We start from the raw sequence: 22092 nt of genomic DNA, 5'->3' as shown, positions 1-22092 counted from the left end.
TTTTACTGGAACAGTATTCATCATCTTAGTGTTCATAAATACTGAAGAAGAAAATTTGAAAATGATGCCTCTTCCCTACCTGTAGGCGCTCCTAAACCTTCACCTCCCGTCCTTTCCTGGTTTATTAATATTCCTGTAGTCCGGAAGTGTCCCCAGGTATTAGAATTCATCCAGGTTGGGAGTATTGTCCTGTAGAGTCCGTGCTAACTAGTTGCTAACTTTCACGTGCCGACCTATCGTTCCGTCTCCTCGCCTGCACCGTGTTGCTGGGTATGTTGTATTCCTCATGTTGCTGGCCTACACAATCAAACTATCCCCGCCTTTTCCGGTTTTAGTTTTCACCCCTGGGCAGCCCCCGACGTCCAGCAAGCGCTCGCCACTGTGGAGCGCCAATACGCTGCGTCATCTCTCTGAGCGGCCATCTTAGAAACAGCTCTCATTGGCTATCAACACGCTAATCAGGCCCAGTTGTAGCCAATCACATCTCTTCCCGGGGTTCATCGCTTGATAGGAACATCCAATGGGAGCCTAAGCCCCCTCGCCTCCCAGAGCCTAGCAGGCTCACACATGTGATTTATGAAACAAAGCTGTTTCAGCAGTGGGTTTTTTTTCCTTTTCTTCATGTCATATCTTTATTGCAAAAATAGGAAACAGAAACTAATGACATATAAAAGTAATAATACAAACATAATAAACATAATACAATACAATTTTGCCAGGGGGAAGCTTAAAGCCATTACAAAGATAATGAAGACCATATGTTAAGTTTTAATTGCCTTCAGAATCAGAATCAGAATACTTATTGATCCCCGAAGGAAACTCTGTGTTGCAGTTGCACAAATAGTAAAATATCAGAGTAGAAATACAAACAAAGAAATATAAGGAGTGTGGACATGTACGGTATTTACATAGTTAAACGAATGTTACTATACATTATTTGCATAATTAACATATATTTTTAGGAATTGCAATGGTAAAAATAAATAATACTAATAATAATATAATAAGTAATAATATAATAGATTGTAAGCAGTTGAGTATTGCACACATGTCAGGCGCGTGTTATTGCACAAACAGATAATACAGATAATATTGTCCAGTTTCAACTGCTCTCTGAGTGTCTTAATCTTATAGCGAGGAGTTATAAAGTTTGAAGGCCCCAGGCTAGGACAACTTCCTGTGGCGCTCTGTGGGTGCATTTGGGAGAATGAGTCTATCACTGAAGTGCCTCCTGTGATTTATCAACACGCCATGGGTGGGTGCGAGACATTGTCCAAGATGGCATGTAGTTTGGACAGCGTCCTCCTCTCAGACACCACCGACAGAGAGTCCAGATCCACCCCCACAACGTCACTGGCCTTGCGAATCAGTTTTGTTGATTCTGTTGGCGTCCGCTACCCTCAGCCTGCTGTCCCAGCATGCAACAGCAAACAGGATAGCACTGTGCCACCACAGACTCATAAAAACCTCAGCATCGTCCTGCAGATGTTAAGGACCTCAGCCTCCTCAGAAAGTAGAGACGGCTTTGGCCCTTCCTGTAGAGGGCTTGAGTGTTCTTGGCCCAGTCCATTTTTATTGTCTAAGTGCACTCCAACCAGGTATTTGTATTCCTCAACAATGTCCACACTGACCCCCTGGATGGAAACAGGGCTCACTGCTGCCTTGGCTCTCCTTAGATCCACCACCAGCTCCCTGGTCTTTGTCAACGTTGAGCTGTAGATGGTTCGGTTCACTCACTCCATGTGACAAAGTCCCCCCCCCCCACAGCTCTGTACTCAAGCCTCGTCCCCCTCGCTGATACATCCAACCACAGCAGAGTCATCAGAAAACTTCTGAAGATGGCAGGACTCTGTGTGGTAGTTGAAGTCTGTGGTGTAGATGGTGAAGAGAATGCGCCTGGCTAAGAGCTTCAGAAGGCAGGAGATGACAGATTACACATCTGTCACATAGTCAGGTTTGTATTCTTAAATACCAAGTCTCTTGCTGTTCCTTGACTAGTTGGCGCCCCCCTGCTTTGCATCCTCCAGGTAATAAAGCAATCTGTTATTCACCTTTGCATGTGCATAAAATGATCCACATTACATTACTTGACACTCACATACATTGGTTATCAGGTAATAAATGTTGGTCAGGGGTTTAGTTTACAGTTTGAAAAAGGAATAATTGTTAGATGAATTATGATATAATTGCAGATGAAGTATTTATGACCCATCAAAGACGACACAAGGATACATCATTTGTCGGGGGTTGATTTAAAGGAAATTATACTCTTTAAAAGTGTTGGGGTTCTAGTGTTAAACTAATGAGGAAGATTTGACAAATCTTAAGTTAACCAAAAGTTCTCTTCAAATGTTTTACATCTGTATCTGTCAAGTCCTGACCTTTTCCCTGACGGGAATTGAACCCAGGCCGCGGCGGTGAGAGCGCCGAATCCTAGCCACTAGACATCAGGGAGTCACGTCTATCAATTTGTCTTTGTAGATGTGAGTTTCCTTTTCACTTACTGGAATGACTCATATTGTTTTTAGGCGAGGAATGGCACCGTAGTTTTAGATGGTTAAAATGTTGCGCACAAGAAAGCTGAGGGTATTACTGTGGGGAAATGGAGAATGACTAGGTTAACTGAAGATTTTAAATATTGTGAAATTAACAGAACATATGAACACGTTAAACAATATATGGCATATAACATTACCTGCAGTCTCAGTCTTTGGATGGAATTGGTAGCGTATGCGCCCCGTCATAGTTACCGACAATTTTGTTGATGAATGAGTATTTCACATTGAACACTTAAGATTGGGTGTTCATTTAAAAACAGGGAATTGCCAGTAAAGATAAAAACACAGATTCAGCAAGTCTAATACGTTGCCACTAATGACTTTAGTCACTTCACCAAGCTATGTCATAAGAGTATAATGTAACTGATACAAATTCAAGTCAACATATGGTTTGTCCTCCACCTATGTAACATCAGCAAATGGCAGTGGTGGGATCTGAACCCACGCCTCCAGAGAGACTGGAGCCTAAATCCAGCCCTTAGACCACTCGGCCACACTACCTGCATGTATGAGTTCTCCACATCGTGAGAAACACAGGGACCGTACTAACGTTATAGTTGTCAATGTTGTCACTCTTTGTCATTTTTCTCTGTCATTGATGATTATTAGAATATTGTAACCAGCAATTAAGTGAGTAGGTTTAGGTCTGTGTGAATATGGGCTGAGCATTTACCTGGGCTGAATTTATGAACATCTTCTTTTGCATATTCCACTGTAAAGAGCCATTACTCCTCCAACTGCCAACTATTGTTCCAGAGACAATAGGATATACGTTTTAGATTGCAAGGTAACTGTCCAAGACCAAGACTTCATTGAAATACCTCAAGTGTTCAAAACAGTTTGTCAAAATGGGAAAGGTCATGTTTTTGATTACAATTCCAGCACAGTGGTTCATTTACCATTCAAAAACAAAAGTACAATCATGAAACACATACTACTTAGACAGAATGAACCTGGTCAGGTGGCAATGAAATGATTCCAGAGACGTGGACCCTCTGGCACAGCCATACTTGGTCAGGACAACACCCCCCTTCTTGATAGTGCGCCTCTTGATGTGCTCCATGCGCACCTGGTCCAGCAGTGGCACCACCATGAGGTCCCTTCCGTTTGCCCCTCCCAGTTGCTCGTAACAGAGAGAGGTCTCCTGCATCCCACTCAAATATGCAGGCAGAGAGACGGCTCATGAAGGTGGGACCAGACGTGAGATTTTTTTCGCAGCCCACGCTCACGTTCAAATTGATAAATGCCGTACTCTGCATAGGAATCGGCGTACCCCCGTCCTACGCCTGTTTTAGGTCGTATGCACATTTCATAAATAAGGGCCCTTGTGAGCACAATAAAGATTTCTTAAAAAAAGGTTTGTACTTTATAGTTCTAGTTTTTTTCCAGTTCTTCTGGTTACACTTGGCACTATTTCACATGGTTTGTCTGTAGTTCTCTATTCTGTCAGGGCTTAACGCTGTCTCCCACACCTCGGAAGAAGTATTGTGCTTTTAGGTCAACCATCAGAATCAAAAACACTTTATTGATCCTTGAAGGTAGCCTCTGGAAAAAAGGTTCTCCTTCGAGCCGGATTTGAACCAGCGACCTAAGGATTTCAGTTCTATACCTCTACAGTCCTCCGCTCTACCAACTGAGCTATCGAAGGGAGCTACTGTAGCCATAAGCACTTCTCATTCTGTGAATGTGAATGTGATAACACGGGGCCCCCCTGGATCTGACAATCTTTAGGGGATGTAGCTCAGTGGTAGCGTGCATGCTTCACAGGTTTTTATGGTTGATCGTATGAAATTCTTTCATATTGGAACTAGTTTTGCTTGAACACTGTGACAACACATATCCTGTACTGGATATGGAGGCACTGACTATTTGTCTAATCTTCTGGATTTTGTCTATGAAGAAGGAGGCAAAGTCCTTGCAGGCCTTGTTAGATAACAGTTCAGATGCTACTGGTACTGGAGGGTTTGTTAACCTATTGACAGTAGCAAACAAAGCACATGAATTATTATTGTTTCCAGAGATAATATCAGAGAAGACCTCCTTGCCTTTGTTTGTTCCAAATTATAAATGCAAAGTCTCTCTTAAGCAGAAAATGCGTTTGGATTGGTAGGAAATGGAGATGGGCGTTGCCAAGAGGAGGCGCCTTTTTGATTGACAAGAAATGGATATGAAGTCTCTCAGGATTGGCAAAAATGGAAGGGAGCTTTGAGTTTGATTGGTGAGAAAAGAGATGAGAAAGTGGACAAATATGTTCTGGGTCATGACAAAGCATCTAGGGTTGATCTTAGCCTTTGTGTGAATACATAGGTCTCCACATACATTGTTTTCATTAAGATTGACGACCAATTGTTAGTATTTCCGAAACTTTCCCAACCATTGCAATTCTTTTCATAGCCTCGTTGGCGCAGTAGGCAGCGCGTCAGTCTCATAATCTGAAGGTCGTGAGTTCACCCTCACACGGGGCAGGTGTTTTAAAATAAAAAAACACATCTGATGCCGAAAATACAGTGACAGGTGATTGAACACTGGCACGTAGCACATACATGGAAGTTGTAATTCTACTGTTATTTCTGAGAACAACAATCTCAGGAAGGCTTTTTACAATCAATTGGGAAAAATGGAATGCATACTCTTAATAAGTAGACTTCCAGAGTATTTGCATAACAAAGGCACAAACATGGTCGTTGTGATAGGATGGTGTCGTTCATCATTGTTTCTGAGATCAACAATAACTTCAGAAGTTTCGAATTCAATGGCTACCTATGGTTTCTTTCTAGGAGCGGTTCAAATTACGTTGCACTATTTTGTCTAATTGCTTAGGTCATAATATTCCAGAGACTTCATTTCTTTCAGGTAGTTAATAGTTATGGTCAAATGAAGCTTCATTAAGCTTTCTGAACAATGTTCTTCATTTTCTGAACGCATTCACTCAGTAGTGTTTTATTATTGTTGTTCATCTGTGATTGCCCTAGAGGTCTCTCAGTCCAGCACCTCTCCCGCTCATCTTTGTTCGTTTTACACTGTCCAGCATAAATCACTGACACCATACCTCACACTCATCCATGCATACACACTCACCACTGACTAAACTGACTACCACCATCATTGAATTGCCATTTCTTTTGTTGTAGTAATATAATCACATTTCCTTCAACCTTTGCACACGGTATTTTGTCCTGGTTGTTTCATGGGGTCATGACAAAGCATCTAGGTTCAATCTTAGCCTTTGTGTGAGTACAAATTCCAAAAACATTGTTTTTATTGAGATTAAAGACCAAATTGTTAGTATTTCTGAAATTTTCCCAACTATTGTAACTGCTTTCATAGCCTCGTTGGCGTAGTAGGCAGCGCGTCAGTCTCATAATCTGAAGGTCGTGAGTTCAACCCTCACACGGGGCAGGTTCTTTAAAGACAAAAAAACACAACTGATGCTGAAAATACAGTGACAGGTGGTTGAACAATAGCACAAGCATGTGAATAGAAATTGTGGATCTATGGCTATTTCAGAGATTTGCAGTGAACATTGTATTGTCCAGCAGAAAGACAACAGGTGTGTTTCTTTTCGTCTATGATTTATATCGTAACAGCACAACAAGCACTTTAAATGTACATGTTTTACACTTTCTATTTTACTGTATTTATGTACTTGTACTGTAGTGTAGTATATTTATTGTATTATGCTCCAGTGTTTATGGGTGTTACGGCAGGTATGAGCACAGTTTCTATTTTTATGGATGAAGTAAATTTGAGATGCTGTTAAGTTTACTCTTCAGCAGGTGGAGACATTAAGTACTGGCCTTTTTCAATAAAGTATTGACTTTTTCCTTGCAAAAGTTTGTTTCCAATGACTTTAACAATCATACCATTAGTTTCGGTCCGTGGTCTAAGGTGCTGGATTTAGGCTCCAGTCTCTCTTGAGGTGTGGGTTCAAATCCCACCACTACCTTTTGCAAATGTTATTTAATAGAGAGAGAGAGAAAGAGAGATAAAATGGAATGAAAAGAGGACTGGTGGTAATTATGGCAGCAATAAAGGTAATAGAACTATTACTAATAATAGTAGCAGTAATAGTGCAGGGCATAGTAGGGCGTCCAGCAGGACCACGACAGCAGCTGCATCCACTACTCAGATGCCACCACAATCCAAGGAAGTCTGAGAGGGGAGAAAGCACAAGGGCTTCTGGAAAGAAGCAACATTAATTACATGCAAGCTCTTATCCTTTATCACCTAGTACTATCATAAAGATGATTACCTACACACATCTTTGCAGGGGGCACCCAGATTTGAACTGGGGACCTCTTGATCTGCAGTCAAATGCTCTACCACTGAGCTACACCCCCACACACTCTATGTTGGATATGCTTACGTGCAGCAAAACAATGGCTGGGCCTCCACCATGTGGTTACCTTCACAGTCTGAGAAAGTATCCAAATCTCATCTACTGTATGAAAGGGAGTTAAAAGAAAGAAAAAAGTGTAATTTCTATAAAGGCCCAGCTGAATTTATGTTAATTACAATAGATGTCAAGACTAAGCACAGAAATGTGGTCCACACAAGGATCCACACTGTTACAGTACATGCTCGACCACAAGCACACAGAAGCACACAAACGCACACACACAGCACCCTTCCCCCTTGCTTACAAACTCCGACAGAAATCAGTTTTCACACTATAACTACTCAAATAATTATAATGTAATAATGTATGTAATGTATGTAATAAATACTTTCTGATAAAGTAATCAATACGTTATGTATAAACCTACACTTCACGATCAGGGTCCTTTTCATACAGAAAATCCTTTTCCATTTCAGAGTCCACGGAAACTTCACTTTCTTCATTTGGTCTTTTGACCAATATAGCAGCTGCCTCCTCCGCCATAAACCACTTTTTTCCTCCAAACATCTTTACAAGTGTGTAATAATGTTTCCAGCTAGTAGACAAATCACTAAAAGTCGCTCTGTTCATAAACAATACGTGCACCAATGCTCTACAATGGATGTCTGCGAGAGCGCACGGTTTATTCACAGATTTAATAGCCATTACGCACGGCTTTACTAGGTCACGCCCTAACCCGGGGGTCGGCAACCTGCAGCTCTGGAGCCGCATGCGGCTCTTTAGCGCCTGCCTATTGGCTCTCTGAAGCTTTTTCAAAAATGTTGGAAAATGGAAAAAGATGGGGGAGAGAAATACATTTTTTGTTTTAATATGGTTTCTGTAGGAAAAAAAAACATGACACAAACGTTATTAACGTTTTTCAATGCTGGCAAAATGTGTAGAATAAATATTAAATTTCAACTTTTCTGTCAACGAAGATTTACGTCATAGCCTGCGACACACGTTTCTATCAGTAAGGCGGGATGCTAGGCAGGTGGCTGTTGTAAACAAACCGGCGGCTGTGTGATGGGCCATGGATCCCAAAGGGAAAAAGAGAAGAATAACTGAGGAGAACAGAAGATTCAACGTTTCTTGGATCGAATCATTTGCATTCATTGCCAATGCGGAAGGATTGCCTGAATGTTTGGTCTGTAGTGAGAAGTTGTCAAATAACAAAAAGAGCAATGTGGAAAGACATTTTCAAGGAAGGCATGCTACATTTGCAGCCGAGTACCCAGTTGGTAGTGAAAGAAAAAGTGCGATTGCATTACTTCTGGAGAAATTAGAGGAGCGCAAAAATAGATTTAAGAAGTGGATTGCATCTCCAAACTCCACTACTGCTGCAAGTTTTGTTGCAACGCGGGAGATAATAAAACGCGGCAAACCGTTCACAGATGGTGACTACATGAAGGAGTCATTTATCAACATATCAGAACACCTATTTGCAGACTTCAAAAACAAAACCGAGATAATACAAAAATTAAAGACATGCCTCTCTCCGCTAAGACAGTGAAGGAAAGGGCTATTAAATGGCAGGCAACATCACCGATCAGCAAATCAAGGACATTAATTCAGCGCCAGCATACTTAATTGCCTGTGATGAGTCCTGTGATGTGATCGATATTGAACAGACTGCGCTTTTATGCAGGTATGTGAACTCCGATGGGCCGCAAGAAGAAATGATCCAATTAATACCACTGAAAGGCCAAACACGGGGGAGGACATATGTGAGGCTGTGCTGAAGTGTTTAAATGACAACGGGATAAACACCAACCATCTGATTTCAGTGGCTACAGATGGGGCACCCAGCATGAGAGGATCAAAAAGGGGGTTTGTGACTTTGCTACAGAAAGCATTGGATCGAAATCTGCTTGCATTCCACTGCATCTTGCATCAAGAGGCACTGTGTGCACAAACATTCCCATCGGAGTGTATGGCAGTGATGAACCTTGTGATCGAGATGGTGAACAAGATAATTGCAAAAGCATTGAACCACCGTCAGTTCCGTGCATTGCTTGATGAAGTTGACAGCGAATATTACGATCTCCTGCTACACAATAAAGTCCGATGACTGTCCAGGGGTGAGGTTTTGCGCCGCTTTGTCGCTTGTTTAGAGCACGTGAAAACATTTCTGAAAAGCAAAGACCTATACTATCCGCAACTTGAAGATACCGAGTGGCTCTAAAAACTGCACTTTATGGTGGATATGACAAGCCACCTAAATAAGCTGAATGAAAGTCTGCAGGGGCGGGGAAACACTGCACTTCAAATGCTGGAAGCTGTTCTATCATTCGAGCGCAAGCTGACTGTCTTTGCCAGAGATGTAGTACAACGAGGCACGCTCTCCCACTTCCCCTCCCTGAGAGAATTCAAAGAAGCCCATCACGATCACACACTCAACGGTGATTATTTGCAAAATGCGATCGTTGATATGCAAACTGCTTTTGGGAGCAGATTTTGCAAGTTCCAAAAGGAAAAAATGACACTGTCTTTCCCTGTCACACCCCTGGAGATTGACCCATCCTTGTCGAGCACATTTCCAGGAGTAAATCAAGCTGACCTTGAAATGGAAATGGCTGATATAGCCGACAAAGATTTATGGGTGTCCAAATTCAAATGTCTGACAGCCGAGCTTGAAGACGTCACTTGCCAGAAAGCCCAGCTTGCCCAAAGCCACAAATGGAGCGAAACTGAAAGCCTCCCAACACCCGAGAAACTTGTCTATGACACATGGAATGCTCTTCCTGACAGTTATAGGAACATGAAGACATATGCATTTGGAGTATTATCCATCTTTGGATCAACATACCTGTGCGAGCAGATATTCTCAAACATGAACTACATCAAATCAAAATATCGCACCCGCCTCACAGATGAGAGCTTGCAGTCCTGCGTCAAGATTAAAGTTACATCTTACATGGCCGATGTTGAAGCTGACCAGTGACGTCCGAAAACAGAAGTCACATTAAACGGGTAAGAACACAATCCAGTCATAGGCACATTTTTAGTAACAAAGTAGCTGTTTTTATAAAGTGATATCTGATTTTTGTCAGTATATATTTGGAATGACACTTAGGGATATTATTGTGTTTTGTTGCTCAGGTCCGAGCGTAGCTGCGTTGGTTGCGTGTCAGAAGAGAAGAGGATGCTGCTTCGTTTTACTCCTGCACTGACTTGCTTGACATTTGCACAGACGTCAAACTTGAACTGTATTTATTTGATTTTAAATAGGCCTACTTTACCTTTTCAAAAGGCTGATGTTTTATTTTTTTTTAAATGTAGGCTGCGTTTTATTGCACTCTGTTGCCCAGATAAGGGGCACGTTATGCACGTTTTTTTTTTTTGTTTTTTTTCAAATACTCAAAATAGAAAAAAAATAAAAATCTGATTTCTTAATTGCATTTCTTTAATTTCATCAAAGAAATGAAACATAATTTATTACTGTTGTAATGAAGTTAAACTGGAGGCGACATCGCACAACAGAGTAGTCACGTGGTGCGTCGTTCTCTGCAGGATGCAGGTTAGTAAAAATAAACATTTAATCATGAAGGCTCATTATGTATTTGTAGTTAACTTAGTCATTTTGATATTAGGCTAATATAGCTACTATAGGTACATACAGCATGTGTTGCCTTCAATATAAGGCTTCTGTAAGGTTTTTAGTTTTTTTGGTCCAATATGGCTCTTTCAACATTTTGGTTTGCCAACCCCTGGTCTAGGTTTATGATTCTCGCTTAGGGTGCTTTAGGTCCTGGATGAGACTACTTTGCATATAAATAGAGGAATGGATTGAATAATCTGGTTTATTTATTGAATATGATGGAAAAGAGTGAAAGAGTTTCCAGCCGCTGCATTTATCAATGTACGATGATTGGTGTGATACGAACGTTTCATGAATCTCACAAAAAGCCTGAAAAGGATTTCTGCGCTCATATCTAACCCACCTCTTTTTTTTGTTTCATGTTAACAAAAAAGAGAGAAGTATTAGGCTTTTGGGTCGTCTGTCCATCTCTACATCAGAATCAGTCCACCTCTACAGTACTTCCCATTCTTGTGAATGTGATAACACAAGACCCCCCCACCCCGGAGGTGCTTTCAGTGACAGAGCGCACTTTCAGTCTCAATGCCCAGATGTATTACAAGATTTGAAGTGAAAAACTGATGTCCAGTGGTGGTGGTATAGTGGTGAGCATAGCTGCCTTCCAAGCAGTTGACCTGGGTTCGGTTCCCAGCCATCGCAGTAGATTTCTTTGAGTTGTGTTATTTGCTATTTTTACAAGAAGTCAGCAGAAAGGTTACTTGCCCAACCTGGTTTCATAAAATCTCTTTTAGCTGCACGATTATGGCCAAAATGATAACGACAATTAGAGATCACGATTAACTATCGCAATTATTTGTTGATTTTCTACTCCAAAGTGCTGGAAAGGAAGGTTTCACCAATCATTGAACCTCAGGTTAACAAGGAACAATCTCAGCAAGGTGATTGATGGATGATTCTAGTTACTTCACCAAGTTCAGGCCAAATGACACAGCTGTAAGAAACTACATTTGTTGGCTTCCAATATATGCAAATGGTGGTTTTGAACCCACGTCTCCAGAGAGACTGGAGCCTTAATCCAGCGCCTTAGACCACTCGGCCACACTACCTGCATGTATCAGTTCTCCACATCGTGACAAACACCGGCATCGTAACTAACGGTATGCTTGTTAATGTTATTGGGAAAAAAAAACCTTTGCAAGGAAAAAGCCATTACTTTATTAAAAACTGCCAATATTTTATTAAAAAATGTTATCACACTTTGCCATTTTTCTCTGGCATTTTTTCATAACTGTTCATAACTTCTTTTGCCTGTATCTATCTTTTATTGTCTGTAAAGCGACCTGGCGTGCTTAGAAAGGCGCTGTTAAATAAAATGTATTATTATTATTATTAACATTTTTCAATAAAGTATTGGTTTTTGCCTTGCGAAAGTTTTGTTCCAATAACATTAGCATATCGTTACTTACGGTCCCTCTGCGTGTCACGATGCAGAGAAAAGTCCCAGCCATCGCAATATCTTTCGTTGTGTGGTTACTTACTTTTTTTGTCAAGAAGTAACCAGAAAGGTTACTCGCCCAACCCGATTTGATAAAATATTAGATCTCTGTTATGGTACAAATAAGGGAGCAAATCAATCAATCAAGCTGCCTCCACAAGGATCCACAGACACAGGCAGTGCACTACGATTTGCAGTTATCCCATGTCTGGTAACTTCTTGTAACCAATTGAAAAGTTTATGAACATTGGTCCAAACAGGTATACCATTGCTTGTCAGGTCGTCGTGGCCGAGTGGTTAAGGCGATGGACTAGAAATCCATTGGGGTCTCCCGGCGCAGATTCGAATCCTGCCGACAACGAGAGGCATGCTTTAAGAGTGGTAGTAAACCAATGATACAATTTGATAAATCACAGGTTACTGAATTGCAGATGTACCTTTGTGAGCAATATTGTGTTATCTCACAAGTACTGGAAGCTACCAGTCTCCACCAACGTGTTTCTTCTCAGTCTGTTTTACAAAATTTGCAGTGAACGTTGTATAGCAGGGCAATCATTTTGCCCTGGTTTGATTTCCAACCATTTGCAGGTTTTAAAGCCATACACAACATATTTCAATTTCGTTGCGAGAGTCATCCCAAAAGGATTAATAAAGATACGTCTAAGTCTATCTCAGAAAAAAAGTCTAAAAAATCTGAAAATCTTCAGGGGATGTAGCTCATTGGTAGAGCTCATGCTTTACATGTATGAGGACCTGGCATCTCCAGCAGGTATTATGGTAGAGTCTTTAAAAGAGCTGCAGAAGATATTACCTCCTGTGGTAATCTGACTGGTAGACAGCACAACAAGCACTTTAAACATACATGGTACTATTTACAGTATTTTTTAACTGTAGTGTAATGTATTTAATGTTTTATGCTCCAGTTTTTATGGGTGTTACAGCAGGTATGAGCATTGTAGTTTCTATTTTTATGGATAAAAATCTTCACATGCTATGAAGTTAAACATTTAGCAGGTGCAGACATTTCACTTGAGACACTTGCTTTGTTAAACATCAACAGACTGATACAAAGCCTAGGAAAGAGCAGAAGATGGATTTGATCCATCGACCTCTAGGTTATGGACCCTGCACGCTCCCGCTGCGCCAAAGCTGGGGAACGACAGTCTGTTGGGGGGGGGGAAGAAAGGAAGAGGAGGGGGAAGAAGGTGGAAGAAAAAAGAAAGAAGAAAAGAGAGAAAAATGAGAACATTGAAGACATGAAGGTATTTTAGCCCCCCATGAACACTTAAGGAATTTTTTTGATGTTTTTAAATTTTGCGGCCAAGCCATGGCTGGGATTTGAACCGTCGAACTGTGGAACATTAAGTCTACCGCCAGTCTAGGCATTTTACTGCCCCCTACTGTCTTTTTAAATGAACAGTTCTTTAGTAATTTAATTGTCCACAAGGCAGATATTCCATCAGTTTCTTTATTTTAGTCCAGTTTTCCAGTTTAAAAACAGTTTAGTGCCTTATTTGGAAATCACTTTCCAGAATTTGGGGTGTTCCTCAGTTATAAAGCTGGGCTGGGTTGTAAATATTGATACATTAAATAATAATTGCAAATAAATAATCATTGTTAAGTTCTTCCCCACACCTTACAGAAAGGCTTAGTTTTGATCTGATTGCAAGGATTGTTTGGCATCTTTTATGAATGAAAACTGATACACTGTATTATTTATTCCTACCTTCCTGAAGTGAACAGCATCCTACATGTAACTGTTACTGCATGTTGTCATCATTGTCATCACCATTATCATCATCATTATTATTATTATTATTACTATTATTATTGTTACCCACTTTAGTGTAGAAAAAAAGGAATAATAAAGATTTTTTTGTAAAGGTTGATGGTAACTGTTGATGCACCCTCTTTTTTTTCTTTTATTTTATTACAGTTGGCTTTATTCAACCACTGATTAGAACATTGATTATTTTTCTCTATTTAAATCAGATCTTGAGTGCTTTTCATGTTTGCCCCTCAAACGTTTTTCTTCTTTTCTTTTAAATCCTTTTTTAGCATTCTAAGTTTACCTGTACTTAAAGAACTTTTTTTCAGGAAACCCAAATTTTGTCGCCCAATATGGAGGAGTAATGGCTCTTTACAGTGAATATGCAAAAGAAGATGTTCACAAATTCAGCCCAGGTAAATGCTCAGCCCAAATTCCCACAGACCTAAACCTACTAACTTAATGCTGGTTACAATATTCTAATAATCAATGTCAGAGAAAAATGACAAAGTGTGATAACATTTTTTATAATGTATAACAAGTATTGGCATTTTACAATAAAGTATTGGCTTTTTCCTTGCAAAGGTTTTTTTCCCCAATAACAAGCATACCATTAGTTATGGTCCCTGTGCGTGTCACGATGTGGCGGACAGTTGGATGCTGGTAATGTAGCCGAGTGGTCAAAGGCCCTGGATTAAGGCTCCAGTCTCTCTAGAGGCGTGGGTTCAAATCCCACCAATGCCATTTGCTTCTATTACATAGCTGGAAGCCAACCGATGTGGTTTCTTACAGCTGTGTCATTTGGGCTGAACTTGGTGAAGTAACTAGAATCATCCATCAATTACCTTGCTGAGATTGTTCCTTGTTAACCTGAGGTTCAACAATTGGTGAAACCTTCCTTTCCAGCACTTTGGAGTAGAAAATCAACAAAAAAATTTAATAATTTATCGTGATCTCCATATTGATCAAAGTAATGGTCGTTATCATTTTGGCCATAATCGTGTAGCCCAAAGAGATCTAATGTTTTATCAAACCAGGTTGGGCAAGTAACCTTTCTGCTGACTTCTTGTAAAAAAAAAAAAAAAGCAAATAACATCACTCAAAGAAAGCTACTGCGATGGCTGGGAATCGAACCCAGGTCAACTGCTTGGAAGGCAGCTATGTTCACCACTATACCACCATCACTGGACAATACAATGTTCACTTCAAATCTTGTGATACATCTGGGCATTGAGACTGAAAGTGCGCTCTATCACTGAGCTACAGCCCCTGATGAGTCAGAAATTCCCTCCAGGGGGTCCTGTGTTATTACATCAACAAGAAAGGGAAGTGTGTTCATTTACATTGTCGCCCTTCGATAGCTCAGTTGGTAGAGCGGAAGACTGTAGAGGCATTAAACCGAAATCCTTCGCTGGTTCAAATCTGGCTTGAAGGAGCAGTCTTTTCAAGAGTTGCCCTTCACAGATCAAAAAAGTTTTTCTGATTCTGATCAAGAGATGGACAGATGACCCAAAAGCATAATACTTCTTGCCAAGACAGAACAAGAAAAAAAAAAGAGGTGGGGGAGATAGAATTAAGTCCTGACAGAGTAGAGAACTACAGACAAAAGATGTAAAATAGTGCCAAGTGTGACCAGAAGAATTGGAAAAAACTAGCTCCTCCTTTCTCCTGTTTTGTACACAACCCAAAGTTTTACAAAACAAAATATAACTTTCCCCAAATCCCTCAGTTGAATCACAGTCAATATTTGTCTCACAAACCATCTCAATGTCCAATTTAAATAATTTATCCAACAGAATTGAAACTTAAACTTACCCCGCTGTTTGAAATTGCTTCCTTGTTGTTTGGATTTCAGAGATGAATCAGCGATCCCTCCTTGGTGGGAAAATGCAAAGACATGACAAATTCAGTTGTCTCCTACAAGGAGAAGACAAAGAGGACAGATACAGAAGTAATTTACTCTGAGAGGCATTGGAGATCTTATTATGAATAATTAATGTGAAAATCATTGGTTAAATGTAAATTTTCATTACAAGTTACTGTTTGAAAAACTGAAAAGAATTGTTATTGAGATAGAGGCAGATGAAGTGTTTATGATCCATTAATGATGACAAAAGGATACATCTGCTGTCGGGGGTCTGATTTAAAGGAAATGGTACTCTTTAAAAGTGTTGGGGTTCTAGCGATAAACTAATGAGGAAGAATTTGAAAAATCTAAATCAACCAAAACTAGTCCAGGATCTTTCTCTTTCAAATGTAACACCTGTATCTGTCAAGTCCTGACCATTCCCTGACCGGGAATTGAACCCGGGCCGCGGCGGTGAGAGCGCCGAATCCTAGCCACTAGACCATCAGGGAGTCACATCTGTCAAATTTATTTTTGTAGATGTGATTTTCCTTTGTGTGTAATTTAGCATCTTTCTCATCTTTTCTCTCATTTCCTCTTTTTTTCCTCCCTTTTCCTCTTCCTTTTCTACTTTTTCCTTCGTCCCTTTCTCTTCCCCTTTTTCCTCTTCTTCCACCCCCCTATGAGACTGTTGATCCCCAGCTTTGGCGCAATGGCTAAGGCGTCTGACTATCAGAGATGGCAAAAGTACTCACTTTCCGTACTTAAGTAGAAGTACAGATACTTGTGTTAAAAAATACTCCGGTAAAAGTGGAAGTACTGATTAAACTTCTTTACTCAAGTAAAAGTAACAAAGTACAGGCTTGGAAATTTACTTAAAGTATAAAAGTAAAAGTAGCCTTGCGAAAGCTACCTGGACCACACAAATGTTACTAGAGAGACGCTGAGGAACTTCCGTGGACATGGAGGACATGTCTTTATATGGCAAAGGCTACATTTTAAATGGATGTCTGCCAATAGGCCTAAAACATAACATATATGATTATAATGACGGAGACTGAGACTCCAGGTTAATAAGATTCTGAATTATTAGCAAGATATGAATTCAGCTGTGATTCTGTGAGAATTCACAGATCCAGTTTTTATTTTTAATCTTTCCCCCTAACATTTAAATTAATCTACATGTAGGTGTGTGCTCAAATATGGCTTCTGGAAATAAAATAAAGGATTAAAATATGAATGACTAAACAGACATTAATGAAGATGTTCCCCAGCACAATGGCCAGGAGTCCTTCTTGATGCCTACTGTCTCAAACATCTCTCTCAGATTAGGCCGAGGATGATGGGAATGTCTTGCTGTTTTCTTCATTTTCAATCATGTCGCCCTCCATACTACTATGTGCTAACGTTAGCACCATCCATACTACTATGTGCTAACGTTAGCACCATCCATACTACTATGTGCTAACGTTAGCACCATCCATACTACTATGTGCTAACGTTAGTGCCATCCATACTACTATGTGCTAACGTTAACACCATCCATACTACTATGGGCTAACGTTAGCACCATCCATACTACTATGTGCTAACGTTAACACCATCCATACTACTATGTGCTAACGTTAGCGCCATCCATACTACTATGTGCTAACGTTAGCACCGTCCATGCTACTATGTGCTAACGTTAGCACCATCAAGGCACAATGATTTGCTGTGAATTAATGCAGAATGCTGAATCTGTTGAGTTGTCTTAGTCGTGCGTCAAATGCAACGTACAGTAGATATATTCCCATCCATTTATATTGAATATGGTATTGATGACGTAAACAATAATAGCGATAACTCCAGTGAAATAATGTGAAAGTTGAGGACTAGATTAGGACTGGATTAAAGGTGAATCTGGTGTCCAACTTGGCCCCAGGTGTGTCTGTTAAAACAGACGGAGACAACTTCTCTCTAGCTAAGTTTCTATCCACTTCTCATTTGAATTACAGAATCTGAAGTTCGGTCAAAAAAAAAAAAAACTCATGCGAATAAAGCTGGTGAAACTGTTGATTAAGATCAACGTGATGCCCAGCTAACAGGTGAAGAACACACCAAAACCACTAGCTAACTTACTTTAAATGTGAAGAACTATAGACCAGTAACAGGCTTAAGTGAACTGACAACATGAGTTATACGACTTACAGTTCTCAAAGACGCACACACACGATCTCAGCTGGTTATCCTTCGGACAGCTCCTTTTCACTTCTCTCACTTTTCTCTCTCCGTGTGGCGCGCACACCCCGCTCGCGGTGTGTGGCGCGTGTCCGCGCTATTTTCCGACATAACCTCTTGTACAAAACGAAAGTAACGAGCCAATTTTTAAAATGTAAGGAGTAGAAGTACCGATATTTGTGTTAAAATGTAAGGAGTAGAAGTAAAAGTCGCCACAAAAATAAATAGTAAAGTAAAGTAAAAATATCAGAAAAATCTACTTGAGTACAGTAACGAAGTATTTGTACTCGTTATTTCCCATCTCTGCTCCCAAGACATATGAGAAGTGTTTTAGAAAGGAAAAGGGCTTAGGTTTTACTTATATGTCTGTGATATCAATACATATCTGGAAGATTTATTTATTTATTTATTTATTTATTTATTTATCTTAAGGCCCTACAACCATTTTTAACATGCAAGTGACCTCACTGCAACCCAAATATTCCAATAACCCAGTTTGTCCTAAAAAATGATATCTTGACTGTAGACATCAGGGTTGATGTTTTACAAGCTTTTTTATTAAATGAATCCAGACGGAAATGAAACTGTAAAAATGGCCTCAGGGCCCAGAGCGTGTGACTATCACAGAACGCAGTGCGGTGAGCTGAGGAGTTGTATTCAATCCGAGTACAGGCTATCAGATAGCATAACAAGCACTTTAAATGTAGTATATTTATTGCATTATGTTTTTATGGGTGTTACGGCAGGTATGAGAACTGTAGTTTCCATTTTTATAGATGAAATTAACTTGACATTAAGTTTACTCTTCAGCAAATGTAGACATTTCACTTCAGAAACAGATCCTTTGATAAACATGAACACACTTACTACTCCAAAGTATACCAATTAGCAGAGGATGGTTTTGATCCATCAACCTCTGGGTTATGGGCCCAGCACGCTCCCGCTGCGCCACTCTGCTCTGCTGTTCAAGCTCAGGGGCTGGAAAATCTGTGAGTGACATTCCGAGGAAAGGTTTGGGAACCGGTGGCAACCAATCAACCAACAGCAACATTTGGTAGACCTTGTCACTATTTTTATGTGATATTCCTAATTTCTCTGTCCTTAAATTGGTGCTTTCTGCTGTCAAATTCTGTTTTTGTGTCAAAACGGGTCTGTTTCTTTTTTTTAAGTACATATTTGGCCTACATTTTGAATTGCATGCGGGTATACATGCATACAGTGGTATGCATTCGTTTAGGAACCCATGCTGAAGTTGACTAAAAGAGGAATTAAAAAAAATCATCTTTTGGAAAGTGATCTTAATGCCTTGATTTAAAAAAGTAAAATCTGAATCTAAAAGCTGTTCATAACCATGGGCTGGACAATCTGTGAATCACATTGTGAGGGATGGTAGGGAACATGTGGCACCAAGGTTCCAGCAGCTTACGGTTGTAAAGTTAAACATTTGGTAGACTTTACAACTATCTTTTATGTGAGCTTCCTGATTTCTCACACCTTAATTATTCACATGTATCACTTGTGATTGGCTGGTGTTTAAAAAAGGGCATTGTGAGTACAGATATAAACATCAGTAAGGAGTTTACCAGTTGCCTCTATCATTTTAGTTTGGACACCCAGTGAGGCTTACCGTGATGGTTTGGACTGGGTCCACTAGGGTTTTCTGCTGCTCTCGATCAGACGGCTGTACTCACTCTGGTTTCTCTTCACAATACACAAGTCTTTCGCCTTTTACTAAAGACTTCCTTGAAGGGGAACCCCCCGATGAGATGAAACTCTTTTGGTGGGCTTTGCTGTTTGGCCGAGCCTTTTGTACTTGTGAAAATTAAGCAGCTCCGATCGCTTCCTGCAGGTGTTTCTGGCTCTGGAGCTGTGGTTGGAGACAACTGCTGCCTCCATGTTCCTGATTCTTGTGAAGTGAATGCAATATCTCTGAATGCCTAGAGGGAGTCCCTTTAAATTTGGCATACATAACCACTAGGAGTCGCTGTATATGTATTTCTCCTGAACTGGTGTACATGGTTAATGTAAAGCCCCAGTGGCCTAGTGGGTTCAAGTCCCATCTGGGCTGATTTTTAGCAGAGTGGCGCAGCGGAAGCGTGCTGGGCCCATAACCCAGAGGTAGATGGATTGAAACCATCCTCTGCTGGAGACACACTGATAGACACTCTGAAAGGGTGATGCATCAAGAGGTTATGACATATGAGGAATATCATGTTCTGGTAGTCTACTGTCCATTTTGCCAAATCAACATCCACTACCCGGTCAGGACCCTGTAGTAATATTGACTTTCCAGTGATGTGATTGGTAAGTGGTTGGGCTGTACACAGGTTTTGATCACATACATCGGTTGCATGGACAGGACTTCAATACCCCGGTTCCCCCGCATGATCGCTCTCTTGTCTTTGTTGTTCGATGACTATTTGGGCTCACACCTAAACACACCCGAAGCATCTCAGACGAAAATCCCTCTGCACCTCAAAGTGCTCTCAAGCACTCCCAGCTGTGCGTTTGCAGAAGAGCACCTTGTTTTCTTGTAGCTTTGGAAAAAGGCTTTAGCTTATGACAAGGTAAACAAATAACACCATTGTGCTTCTCATTCGTGTGTTCACTTCAGTTATGTATTGAATCAAATCTTTAGAGCTAATAGCCCTCATTTATCAACCTAACGTAGAAATCCAGCGCAGATATGAGCGCAGAAATCCTCTTACAACAGGCTTTACGTGAGATTCATGAAACGTTTGTATCACACCAGTCAGAGCATAAGAATGATCGTACATTGATAAATGCAACAGCTGGAAAAAATCCTATTAAATATAACGCCCGAGTATATTCTCGGTTTTGAGGCCTCGCCTCTACTATTTACGACATAGTTAGACATAATCCGCATAAGAAGTGGAGATTGAAACCTTGACATCTCAGGTGCTCTGGTGCCGCCAGCTACCACCAGGCCCAGGGGAATATGCCGCCTAAGAAAAATGCAATCCTACCCGATGAGGTTGAGGAGATCAAGAAATCTCTGGACTTCTTGTCGGCGGAGATTTCAACTGTTGCAGAGCAACAGAAGAAAATCATGGATCTGATAAGTGAAATAAAAATGCTAAAGAGGCAAAGCGTGGAGAAGATTGGTTTTCTGTAGAATCGAGCTGCTGACCTCGAGCAATATGTGTGATTATCAGCGGCCGGAGAACCAAACAACAGAACTATGCCAGGGTGGCCGCGGATGCTGGATATACCACTGCCAGTCCGAGTGAAGCTACCGAGGAAGAGAAGGAGATGCTGGAACAACAGGCCAGGCCTGATTTTTGGACAGAAAAGGCATTTATGTTGATAGCGGGGACATTGAGGATTGTAATACTCTGCCGAGCAAAAACAAACAGCATCTGCATTGGTAATAATCCGGTTCACCAACAGAAAGAAAAAGTCAGCACTCCTCAGACAAGGAAGGAAATTAAAAGGCACCCAAGTTTACTTCAGCGAACACTTCAGCAAGAAAAATGCTGATATTGCCAAGAAAGCACTCATACTCAGAAGCAAAACAAGACCCAGGCAACATGGGCAAGAAATTGTAAAATTTACATCAAACTTCATGGGCTGACTTTTAACTGCAGGAGCCTTATCGCAAACCTTTAAAATCAACAGTACCTGAAACAAGAGGACACAATGTTCACAGCATTTGCAACAACAGAGACTTGGCTCACGGTAGAACAACCGGAGTTGGTGGAGATTTAGGGATATGAACTATCATTCATGAATAGGAAACAATCAAAGGGTGGGGGTTGCATTATATATTGACCCAAGATATTAATGTCAAATAGTTACTAAAATGTATTTTGTTTTAAATACAATCATGGAATGCATCACAGTACAAATTGAAATGGAAAAATCTAAAAACATTCTAATGAGCTGCATGTATAGGAAACCGGGATCGAATAATGACATGTTTAAGGAAATAATTACAGAAATATTCAGTAATATTCAGTAATTTCAAAATGTTTTTTATCTGCTGAGATTTCAATATTGACTTGCTCAACCCACAAGACCACAACAAAACAGAGTTCATTAATCTGGTGTACAGTCCCGGTTTGTATCCCTCAATCAGTCGACCAACCAGAATTACAACCAATACTTCTACACTAATTGATAATATATTTACCAACGTCACTGTCTAAAAGTTGAAAGTGGACTAATAACAAATTATGTCAGTGATCATCTGCCAGTTTTTTGAAACACACATAGCTACACTAAGACCAGGAAGGACGACAACATGACAGATGAACTGATTTAGA

General features: G+C 40.4%; 5 non-coding genes across 5 annotated transcripts; 2 read left to right on the top strand and 3 right to left on the bottom strand.

Annotated features, from left to right (window-relative positions):
* Window positions 1-4118: 4118 nt before the first annotated feature.
* On the bottom strand, window positions 4119-4206 carry trnay-gua (transfer RNA tyrosine (anticodon GUA)). The gene is given in 2 exon segments: window positions 4119-4154; window positions 4170-4206. It is a non-coding gene; the product is annotated as a tRNA-Tyr (tRNA).
* Window positions 4207-5884: 1678 nt separating this feature from the next.
* On the top strand, window positions 5885-5957 carry trnam-cau (transfer RNA methionine (anticodon CAU)). Its single transcript has one exon. It is a non-coding gene; the product is annotated as a tRNA-Met (tRNA).
* An 869-nt stretch (window positions 5958-6826) lies between these two features.
* trnac-gca (transfer RNA cysteine (anticodon GCA)) lies at window positions 6827-6898 on the bottom strand. Its single transcript has one exon. It is a non-coding gene; the product is annotated as a tRNA-Cys (tRNA).
* A 9128-nt stretch (window positions 6899-16026) lies between these two features.
* Window positions 16027-16098, bottom strand: trnae-cuc (transfer RNA glutamic acid (anticodon CUC)). The gene has a single exon. It is a non-coding gene; the product is annotated as a tRNA-Glu (tRNA).
* A 3395-nt stretch (window positions 16099-19493) lies between these two features.
* Window positions 19494-19610, top strand: LOC116676918 (U5 spliceosomal RNA). Its single transcript, XR_004328855.1, has one exon. It is a non-coding gene; the product is annotated as a U5 spliceosomal RNA (small nuclear RNA).
* The last annotated feature ends 2482 nt before the right edge of the window (window positions 19611-22092 follow it).

The sequence above is a fragment of the Etheostoma spectabile genome, unplaced genomic scaffold (genome assembly GCF_008692095.1).
Source record: "Etheostoma spectabile isolate EspeVRDwgs_2016 unplaced genomic scaffold, UIUC_Espe_1.0 scaffold00004034, whole genome shotgun sequence".
NCBI classification, from domain to species: domain Eukaryota; kingdom Metazoa; phylum Chordata; class Actinopteri; order Perciformes; family Percidae; genus Etheostoma; species Etheostoma spectabile.
Note: the sequence above shows the minus strand (reverse complement) of the source record. Positions and strands in the feature narration are given on the sequence as shown.